The sequence below is a fragment of the Oncorhynchus nerka genome, linkage group LG28 (genome assembly GCF_034236695.1).
Source record: "Oncorhynchus nerka isolate Pitt River linkage group LG28, Oner_Uvic_2.0, whole genome shotgun sequence".
Taxonomy (NCBI): Eukaryota; Metazoa; Chordata; class Actinopteri; order Salmoniformes; family Salmonidae; genus Oncorhynchus; species Oncorhynchus nerka.
This window is the reverse complement of record NC_088423.1, coordinates 7,157,674-7,168,812: the sequence shown is the minus strand read 5'-3', so window position 1 is coordinate 7,168,812 and position 11,139 is coordinate 7,157,674. Positions and strand designations below refer to the sequence as shown.

Here is an 11,139-nt window from a genome sequence, read left to right as displayed (position 1 = left end):
GGGTGTGTTGTGAAATGAACATCAGTCCATATCTCATGCACCAGATATCCTTGAAGTGATCTGTTTGTGGTGCAAATAGCAGAAGTGATTCTTGTCCACACTCCACAGTGTGGAATGAATCCAGTGATCCAACGACACCGTGAACATGACTCAATCTTTGAATGTGTTTAACAGTGGTGTAAGGTACTTAAGTAAAAAATATTTAGAATACTTCTTAAGGAGTTTTTGGGGTATCTGTACTTTACTATTTATATTTTTGACAACTTTTACTTCACTATATTCCTAAATAAAATAATGTACTTTTTACTCCATACATTTTCCCAGACACCCAAAAGTACTCGTTACATATTGAATGCTTAACAGGGCAGGAAAATGGTACAATTCACACACTTGTCAAGAGAACATCCCTGGTCATCTGTATTGTCTCTGATCTGGCGGATTCACTAAATCCAAATGCTTCACTCCAGTGTTGGAGTGTGCCCGACTATCCGTAAAAAAAAGAAAATTGTGCTGTCTGCTTTGCCTAATATAAGGAATTTGACATTATTTTTACTTTCAATACTTAAGTATATTTAAAATCAAGTATATTTAAAATCAAATACTTTTAGACTTTTACTCAAATAGTATTTTACTGGGTGACCTTCACTTTTTCTTGAGTAATTTTCTATTAAAGGTATCTTTACTTTTACTCAAGTATGGCAGTCGGGTACTTTTTCCACCACATGTAATTAATCTGTTGTGTTGGAGATTTTAGAACACTATTAACACATAATTCATAACCGTTTGGACAACCCTCCCTGGCGTAGGATAATGAACAATGTGTTTTTCATAAAAATTATTTCTTTTGTCACTGGAGCAAAGGACATTGTTGTTTACATTCAGAACACTGGGGCTAAACATGCTGCGGAGTGAGGCATGTGTTGGTGCTCTCAGATAGTCATTTGCTCTGGAAGTTTATGGGTTGCAGAGGCTGTTGTGTCCTCCTGGCTCTTATCCGCGCCCTGTGTGCAGCCTTTATCTTTTGACGGTGTGTTGTCTTTCACGCCATTGGGAGTGTTGGAGTAGGTTGCATCTACACTCTCGTAGGGCTCTGATGTCCACTGGAAAAACATTGAAAATAATGTATTAATACAATCTGATACATTATACCAGCTAAAAAGCAAATTTTTGTAGAGGTTGTCCTCAACTGTTGACATTAAATGCCTACATAGATAACCAAAACATTATTAAATGGTAATATAATTTCAAGAATTAAGCTTAAAAAATGCTACTAAATATATTCTGGGGCAGGAGCTCTGGCTTTTACCTGTGTGGCTCTGCTGGTGGACCGGCAGGAGGGTCCACCCATGGTGATGTTGACGCTGCTGGACGACTGCGTGTCCGTGGTGTTGCCCCCCTCGGCTGCCGACAGGCCAGAGATGACAAGGCCGCTGGAGAAGCTCCTCTTGCCGAACAGCAGACTAAGGGTGGAGCTGGAGCAGGACACCTGGCTTGAGCGGTGGTGGGCTGCAGCCTGGAGCTGGGAGCTCAGCTGGCCCCCGGCCGTGGAGAGTCGTGGAACCTGAGAGAAGACAGAGGCGATGGAGGTGTTGCAGGATAGCTGGCTGTTGGAGAGGCGCTGCACCAGGCCATTGGCCGAAGCTGACACCTGCTTGCTGTTCAGGATGGGCAGGTGACTGGAGGCCGCTGGCTCTGGGGTTGCACTGAGCGGCTCCGGTACTCTCTCCTCCCTGGATGGATGCACATACAGATAAAATGACCCAGTCTGTCAGAACCTAACATGACAGAACCGTGAACATAGCTGTCAGAACCAACATGGGAGAACCATGAACATAGCTGTCAGAACCAACATGACAGAACCGTGAACATAGCTGTCAGAACCAACATGGGAGAACCATGAACATAGCTGTCAGAACTAACATGACAGAACCGTGAACATAGCTGGCAGAACCAACATGGCAGAACCATGAACATAGCTGTCAGAACTAACATGACAGAACCGTGAACATAGCTGTCAGAACCAACATGGCAGAACCATGAACATAGCTGCGCAAGGCTCTACTTAGACGTGTAATGCTTTCCTGGTAAGGAAACCAATTTAATGTTGTAACTTGGGTGAACTATTCCTTTAAATGTATCATGTGTGCCTCTCCTGTAGAGGACCAAACCTGCAGTGTGCTGCCTATTGGCCTGAGAGGTCCTGTTGGGCCTGGCCTGGTACAGACTCAGGCTCTGGGAGGTGATGGAGTTTGGGTTGTGGCTCAGAGAAGAGGAGCCCCCTGCACAGTCCACATCCTCCATGTTCACACCACTGTTACAGCTGGTCAGGTTATCCTTCCGCACCCTACAACACAAACACCCAGTAGGCCTATGTTACCTTTATAAACACATTGACAGCTTTATTAAAATGGAGTTAAAACATTTAACTAGAACTGAAGGGCAATGAATCTGGATAAAAAATCTAAATCTGATCTCAAATGAAAACATGTCCCTATAAGTGGTTTACAGTGCAGGCCACGCCTCACACTAAACATAAAAAGGCCCATAAGCCTAACAGTAGATGGCAGTTATTCAAATGTGCTGGATGCAGCTGAACATGTCGCAGCACTTTAGCCCTATATGGTTTGGGAAGAGTGGTGCTGTCACAGCAGGAAAGGCCCTGATTGGATTCCATCCATAGGGGAGCAGAACACAGGCAGACTGACTGATAAAGCAGACCCTCTGTTCCCCGTTGGTCTGCCTCCAGCAGCCAGAACTCACCGCAGCCACTTGGACAAGAGCCAGGTCTTGATGCCGTCCAGGCTGATAGGGCCGCCCCAGATGCTCCTCAGCTGCTTGTGGGTGCCCATGTAGGAGGTGGTGAGGGGGGACACGTACATGGGGTAGCCCAGCGGCTGGTCGCACGACGAGTTGATCATGTTTCGGAGGGCCTGCTTGGAGTTCTGGATGCTGCCGCGCTCTGGGTTGCGGTTGCGTAAGAACACCAGCTCCTGCTGCTGGCCGGCCCACAGGCCCCTTACACACTCCTTATTGATCTAGAAGACAGAAGAGAATGAAGAGGGTAGTATTACTGACATCTGAATACACATTACACACCGTCCAACTCCACATTTCTTTACTCTGATTAAATCACCATTTTAATCAACTGGATATGGCAGAACCATTTGGATCAAGTTTCTTTATGTATTAATCAAACCAACAACACATCCACCCCACACGCTAAACTCGTATCAATATGTAGAGTTGATCAGAGTAACTTCATCTCATGTTCCAGACAGCTTGAACAGACAACAATGCTGAATAATTCCTGTTTGACCTATAGTAACATAGCCCCTTCTGTAGATCTGAGATGACTGGATAGATGCAAGAAATATGGTAATAACTTCTGGATAGATGTAAGAAATATGGTAATAACTTCCGGATAGATGTAATAACGCCATATTTATCCAATCCTCTCAGATCTACAGAAGTGGCTATGGAGTAGGGGCTTGGAATTCAGCATGTATTCAGCACAACTGTACAGGTCTAGGATCAGGTTCCCCTTCCCCAATCCTAACCTTAAACATTGGTGGGGGTAAATGCAAAACTGACCCAAGATCAGTGTCTAGGGGCAACATCACCCTACATCAGTCATCTCACACACACCTTGATGACCTTGAAGCTGAGGTGGTGTTTGTAGAGCATGATGATCTTGTACTCGTCCGTGCCGTCGTCCACCATGTGTCTCAGTGTGAGAAGTGTGTGCCGGCTGGACAAAACTGCCTTCCTCCAGGCTGGGTCACTCTCATGGCAGATCACCAGACTGATCTTGTAGTTACTAATGGCCTTGTACAAGATGGCTGGCTCCTCTGTCTCCTCCAGACATGTAAAGTGGTCCTGAGAGCAACCAAGGAACAAGAGCAGTAAATATATCAGCCTGAGTAAAAGCTTTACAACAGGGATTAACTGAACCACTTTAAGGACAGGATTCACTGTGTCGGAGCACTGTCGACAAATGATTGACCTTTAAAACGTCATTTATGCTTGAGCCTATATCCGCAGCGTTTACAGCACAGGTGCAGCCTTAATAATGAGAGGACCGGAATAGAATAATGTCTGGAATGGCATCAATTGAACAGTATCAAACACAGTTTCCATGTGCTCCATTCATTCCATTACAGCCATAAATATAATCAGTCCACCCCTCACTAGCCTCATGTGGTTTACAGTGAATTGCACCTTCTAAAGGCAATTTTTCCAGATATTTGTGGGAATCGTATTCATAATAAAAGCAGCTCAAGGGTAAATTACCTTTTAAAAGTCAAGTGAAGTGCACTTATCCACAATGTGCCTTTGATTGCCACCTGGCTTATATTTGCAGCTCCACTGTACACCAAGGTACACATGCAGTCCATTGAGAAAGCACAGGAAGAGCGCACGGTTAAATGTACAGTTACCTACATATTCTACTTCAATAAGGGAGAAAGTGAGAAAATGCTATTGTCTTCAAGGAGGAATATTGTGAATACCTGATGGAGCTTGAGACTCATCCTCACGCCTGGGACCACCACTTTCTGCGGCAGATGTCTGTGAACACCCACTCATCTGTAGTAGCGATACGGAAGTCTCCTTTGAACAGAGTGTTGAACCCATACAAGAACGACTCCAAACTGAATTAGAGACACAGAGAAAGGGAGCATTGTCAAGCTTTTTAACACATTACAGCAACAGAGGGGTAGAATTTGGAGACTCACATCACGTATCACTGTGATACAACAGAGAGCCATAGCTGCCCCCTTATGGAATATCAATGAAACTACAGCTCTGTGGATTGATGTGTTATTTCATTCCTAGAGGGTAATAAAACATTTACATTTACATTTAAGTCATTTAGCAGACGCTCTTATCCAGAGCGACTTATATAACACAACACAACATCCCTGGAGGGTAATAAAACCCCATAATATAACACAACACCCCTGGAGGGTAATAACACCCCATATATAACACAACATCCCTGGAGGGTAATAACACCCCATATATAACACAACACAACATCCCTGGAGGGTAATAAAACCCCATAATATAACACAACACCCCTGGAGGGTAATAACACCCCATATATAACACAACATCCCTGGAGGGTAATAACACCCCATATATAACACAACACAACATCCCTGGAGGGTAATAAAACCCCATATATAACACAACATCCCTGGAGGGTAACAAAACCCCATATATAACACAACATCCCTGGAGGGTAATAAAACCCCATATATAACACAACATCCCTGGAGGGTAATAAAACCCCATATATAACACAACATCCCTGGAGGGTAATAAAACCCCATATATAACACAACACCCCTGGAGGGTAATAAAACCCCATATATAACACAACATCCCTGGAGGGTAATAAAACCCCATATATAACACAACATCCCTGGAGGGTAATAAAACCCCATATATAACACAACATCCCTGGAGGGTAATAAAACCCCATATATAACACAACATCCCTGGAGGGTAATAAAACCCCATATATAACACAACATCCCTGGAGGGTAATAAAACCCCATATATAACACAACATCCCTGGAGGGTAATACCACCCCATATATAACACAACATCTCTGGAGGGTAATAACACCCCATATATAACACAACACAACATCCCTGGAGGGTAATAAAACCCCATATATAACACAACATCCCTGGAGGGTAATAACACCCCATATATAACACAACATCCCTGGAGGGTAATAAAACCCCATATATAACACAACACAACCTGTCTGGAGGGTAAAAAGACCCCATATATAACACAACACCCCTGGAGGGTAATAAAACCCCATATATAACACAACACCCCTGGAGGGTAATAAAACCCCATATATAACACAACATCCCTGGAGGGTAGTAAACCCCATATATAACACAACACAACCTGTCTGGAGGGTAATAAAACCCCATATATAACACAACATCCCTGGAGGGTAGTAAACCCCATATATAACACAACACCCCTGGAGGGTAATAAAACCCCATATATAACACAACACCCCTGGAGGGTAATAAAACCCCATATATAACACAACATCCCTGGAGGGTAGTAAACCCCATATATAACACAACACAACCTGTCTGGAGGGTAATAAAACCCCATATATAACACAACATCCCTGGAGGGTAGTAAACCCCATATATAACACAACACCCCTGGAGGGTAATAAAACCCCATATATAACACAACACCCCTGGAGGGTAGTAAACCCCATATATAACACAACACAACATCCCTGGAGGGTAGTAAACCCCATGTATAACACAACATCCCTGGAGGGTAGTAAACCCCATATATAACACAACACCCCTGGAGGGTAATAAAACCCCATATATAACACAACATCCCTGGAGGGTAATAAAACCCCATATATAACCCAACACAACATCTCTGGAGGGTAATAAAACCCCATATATAACACAACATCCCTGGAGGGTAATAAAACCCCATATATAACACAACATCCCTGGAGGGTAATAAAACCCCATATATAACACAACACCCCTGGAGGGTAATAACACCCCATATATAACACAACATCCCTGGAGGGTAGTAAAACCCCATATATAACACAACATCCCTGGAAGGTAATAAAACCCCATATAACACAACATCCCTGGAGGGTAAAAAAACATATATAACACAACACAACATCCCTGGAGGGTAATACAATCCCATATATAACACAACATCCCTGGAGGGTAATAAAACCCCATATATAACACAACACAACCTGTCTGGAGGGTAATAAAACCCCATATATAACACAACATCCCTGGAGGGTAATAAAACCCCATATATAACACAACCTGTCTGGAGGGTAATAAAACCCCATATATAACACAACCTGTCTGGAGGGTAATAAAACCCCATAAATAACACAACCTGTCTGGAGGGTAATAAAACCCCATATATAACACAACCTGTCTGGAGGGTAATAAAACCCCATATATAACACAACACAACATCTCTGGAGGGTAATAAAACCCCATATATAACACAACATCCCTGGAGGGTAATAAAACCCCATATATAACACAACCTGTCTGGAGGGTAATAAAACCCCATATATAACACAACATCCCTGGAGGGTAATAAAACCCCATATATAACACAACCTGTCTGGAGGGTAATAAAACCCCATATATAACACAACACAACATCTCTGGAGGGTAATAAAACCCCATATATAACACAAGATCCCTGGAGGGTAATACAACCCCATATATAACACAACATCCCTGGAGGGTAATAAAACCACATATATAACACAACATCCCTGGAGGGTAGTAAAACCCCATATATAACACAACATCCCTGGAGGGTAATAAAACCCCATATATAACACAAGATCCCTGGAGGGTAATACAACCCCATATATAACACAATATCCCTGGAGGGTAATAAAACCACATATGTAACAAAACATCCCTGGAGGGTAATAAAACCCCATATATAACACAACACAACATCCCTGGAGGGTAACAAAACCCCATTTATAACACAACATCCATGGAGGGTAATAAAACCCCATATATAACACAACACAACATCCCTGGAGGGTAGTAAACCCCATATATAACACAACATCCCTGGAGGGTAATAAAACCACATATATAACACAACACAACCTGTCTGGAGGGTAATACAACCCCATATATAACACAACATCCCTGGAGGGTAATAAAACCCGGCAGCGATTACAACCTCAAGTTTTCTTGGGTACAATGCTACAAGCTTGGCACACCTGTAATTGGTTTCTCCCATTCTTCTATCCAGATCCTCTCAAGCGCTGTCAGGTGGGAGCGTTGCTGCACAGCTATTTTCAGGTCACTCCACAGATGTTCGAGCTCTGGCTGGGCCACTCAAGGGCATTCAGAGACTTGTCCTAAAACCACTCCTTTATTGTCTTGGTTGTGTGCTTATGGTTGTTGTACATTGCTCCGTTCATCATTCCCTCGATCCTGAAGAGTCTCCCAGTCCTTGCAGCTAAAAAACATCCCCACAGCATGATGTCGCTACCACCATGCTACACAATAGGGATGGTGCTAGTTTCCCTCCAGACTTGATGCTTAGCATTCAGGCCAAAGAGGTGCATTTTGGCAAACTCCAAACTTTAGGTGCCTTTTGGCAAACTCAAAGCAAGCTGTCATTTGCCTTCTGGCCACTCTACCATAAAGGCCTGATTGGTGGAGTGATGCAGAGATGGTTGTCCTTCTGGAAGGTTCTCCCATCTCCACAGAGGAACCCATCTCCCATCTCCACAGAGGAACTCTAGAGCTATATCAGAATGACCATCGGGTTCTTGGTCACCTCCCTGACCAAGGCCCTCCCCGATTGCTCAGTTTGGCCCGGGCAGCCAGCTCTAGGAAAAGTCTTGGTGGTTCCAAAGTCTTGGTACCCTTCCCCAGATCTGTTGTCAGCACAATCCTGTCTTGGAGCTCTATGGACAATTCCTTTGACCGCATGGCTTAGTTTATGCTCTGACATGCACTGTCAACTGTGGGACCTTATACAGACAGGTGTGTGCCTTTCTAAATCATGTCCAATCAATTTAATTTACCACAGGTGGACTCCAATCAAGTTGTAGAAACATCTCAAGGATGATCAATGGAAACAGGATGTACCTGAGCTCATAGCAAAGGGTCTGAATACTTATGTAAATAATAAATTATACATTTGCAAAAATTTTGAAAAACCTGTTTGCACTTCGTCATTATGGGGTACTATGTGTAGATTGCTGAGGATTTAAAAAAATTGAATCCATTTTGTAACAAAATGTGTAACACTCAAGGGGTCTGAATACTTTCCGAAGGCAGTGTAGGTGTATATGGCTCTGGGTGTGGTATAGTGCTCCTCATTGTGTATTAGTCAGTATCTGACCTCTGAACTCCAAGCCTCGGTGCTGGAAAGTGACCAGGCCGTTGCCAATCTCGATGAGGTGAACGAAGGCGTTGAGGTAGTCAGAGGCCAGGATGAAGCAGTCTCCAGAGCTGTAGTTCCCCCAACGGCCCAGCATCAGGTCACCACACAGAGAGTGCTGCAGAGAGCGTGTCAGATACTCATAGAAGATGGAGTTCAGGTTGTTGTCACATCCTGGAGGAATACAAGTTTATGTAAAATACACTGATTGACATGACCAACAAAACAACATGTTTTAACCATGAGAAGATCATTGTCGAGTTGAGAAATTCGAAATCAGCTTCTCCGGTTAATGTTAATTAGGGAGGATAACATGATCATGTTTATTAAATAAATGTAATAATTTACCTGTCTCTTTATCAACCTGAGATACCAGTCTGCTATTGGCGTTGTCAATACGTTTGGTGCTGCAAAATGGTACCAAACCAAGATTAGGGAGACAGTACATTAATTTACATACAACAAACAAGTCTAACATACAACAGAGTGAATTCTGGTTTCTTCTTAGGACCTGTGTTAGTTATAGTTAAAATAGTTATATAAATCCTCAACAATAACTCAGTGACTGGAGTAGAGGTGCTAGACTATGTGTCTACGCCGAGACCACTTCGCTGATAGCTGAGTGTATGACATCATCTCTGACACGGAAATGTCCTTATATGGATGTCAACAGGGGCTCTAGGAGGCCACTTGCATATTTTCTGAGTAGATTATAAACAGACTAACAATTGATTATTGACAGTGACCTCACTCAATGGTTTGGTCATAGACTCAAACTGATTTGGACGTCCCTCATCTTGTCCCATCTCTGAGGCTGGATAGATGGGGGGCCATCGACACACTGTGGTCGTTTAAGGGCATATTGCCAGATTCAGACAATAAGCCGTTTTTCTACTTACCCAGTGTCAGATGAACTCATATTCTACAGTACCTGTAGGCTTTCAGTCATTGCTCTAACACTAGTTAGCATTTTCTAGCGAAACTACCTTTAACTTCCTTCATACTGCATGCACAAACATTAAAATGGTATCCACAGGTTCATCGGACTCTGGGGAAGTAGATAATCTTGCAGTATCCCTTTAAGGTAAATGTTTTAAAGGGCTTAATTGTGCTTTATCTCATGCTGTGGGCGATGAAAGGTCATCACTTGTAGTTCCTCTCCCAGAACTTGACGGGCCGCGGGTAGGAGGTGATGAAGATGGCACTGCCCAGGAAGGGGCTGAGAGGGGAGTAGAACAGAGTTGTGATGAACGTCTGCAGCAGCAACATAGCTGAGTCTGAGCTGCATCATGAAGGAGAACCCCCACAACCAAGGTACAACCAACAGGTTTACCATACTCACATACCTGCTGTCAAATTCGCTGTCACAGTTTCAGTCAGAGCAACGTCAAAACATGTGGAAGCATGTGTAGTTCATACACACGTCAAAACCAAAGGATAGGAGGCACAGCGAAGGGCTGAGCGAACGCGTGGAAGGTGCGATGTAAACCATGATGAAGTTGAGCTTGTGAAGCAGATCGCTGAGTTGTAGAGGAACAAATACCTGCTGTGAGTCACTGACAGACAACAAAGACAGTTCTTTTTTAGATCCTAAAAATAAATCCAAGATAATCAAAAGAAAGGCCACTCTACATACAGAGCAGCTGTGTCCTCTGCTTCACAGACCCCGAATAATACTACTGTACATTTTTTTAATCAATTGTAGGAAGTTTGGGAACCGCAGCCATAGTGAGTTGCATTAATTTCCCTATTTTATGGTATTCAGAGGTCTTTATTGGGAGAGTGTGTACCAGTCTCTGGTCACGTCACAGACTGACCTTGTGGAAGACAATGGACATAATAAAAAAGTCCAGCAGAAAGGTTTCAGAGGCTCTGCTGCAGTCAAACTCGAAGAAGACGAGTGAAGATGAGAGTGACGAACTGGAAGCTGGGATTGCAGAAGGAGGCGCGGAGCAACTGTCATCAACAAGACATCACAGCTGGAGCGAGACACAGAGACCTGAGCAACTCAAGCGCACAGACGGGACACAGCGGAGCAAAGCAAAGGGGTGACATGGAGGGAGAGGGAGGCAGGGGAGACAAATGCACCAATACTAGCTAATACTGTATATACAACACACAATCTTCCCTAGCAAAGGTCATGCATAGTGACTGACAAAGTGATATTTCTT

General features: G+C 43.5%; 1 pseudogene; it reads right to left on the bottom strand.

The window, feature by feature from the left end:
• Positions 1–219: 219 nt before the first annotated feature.
• The window catches only part of LOC115121370 (pecanex-like protein 2), a 21,850-nt pseudogene continuing 10,930 nt past the window's right edge, over positions 220–11,139 (bottom strand).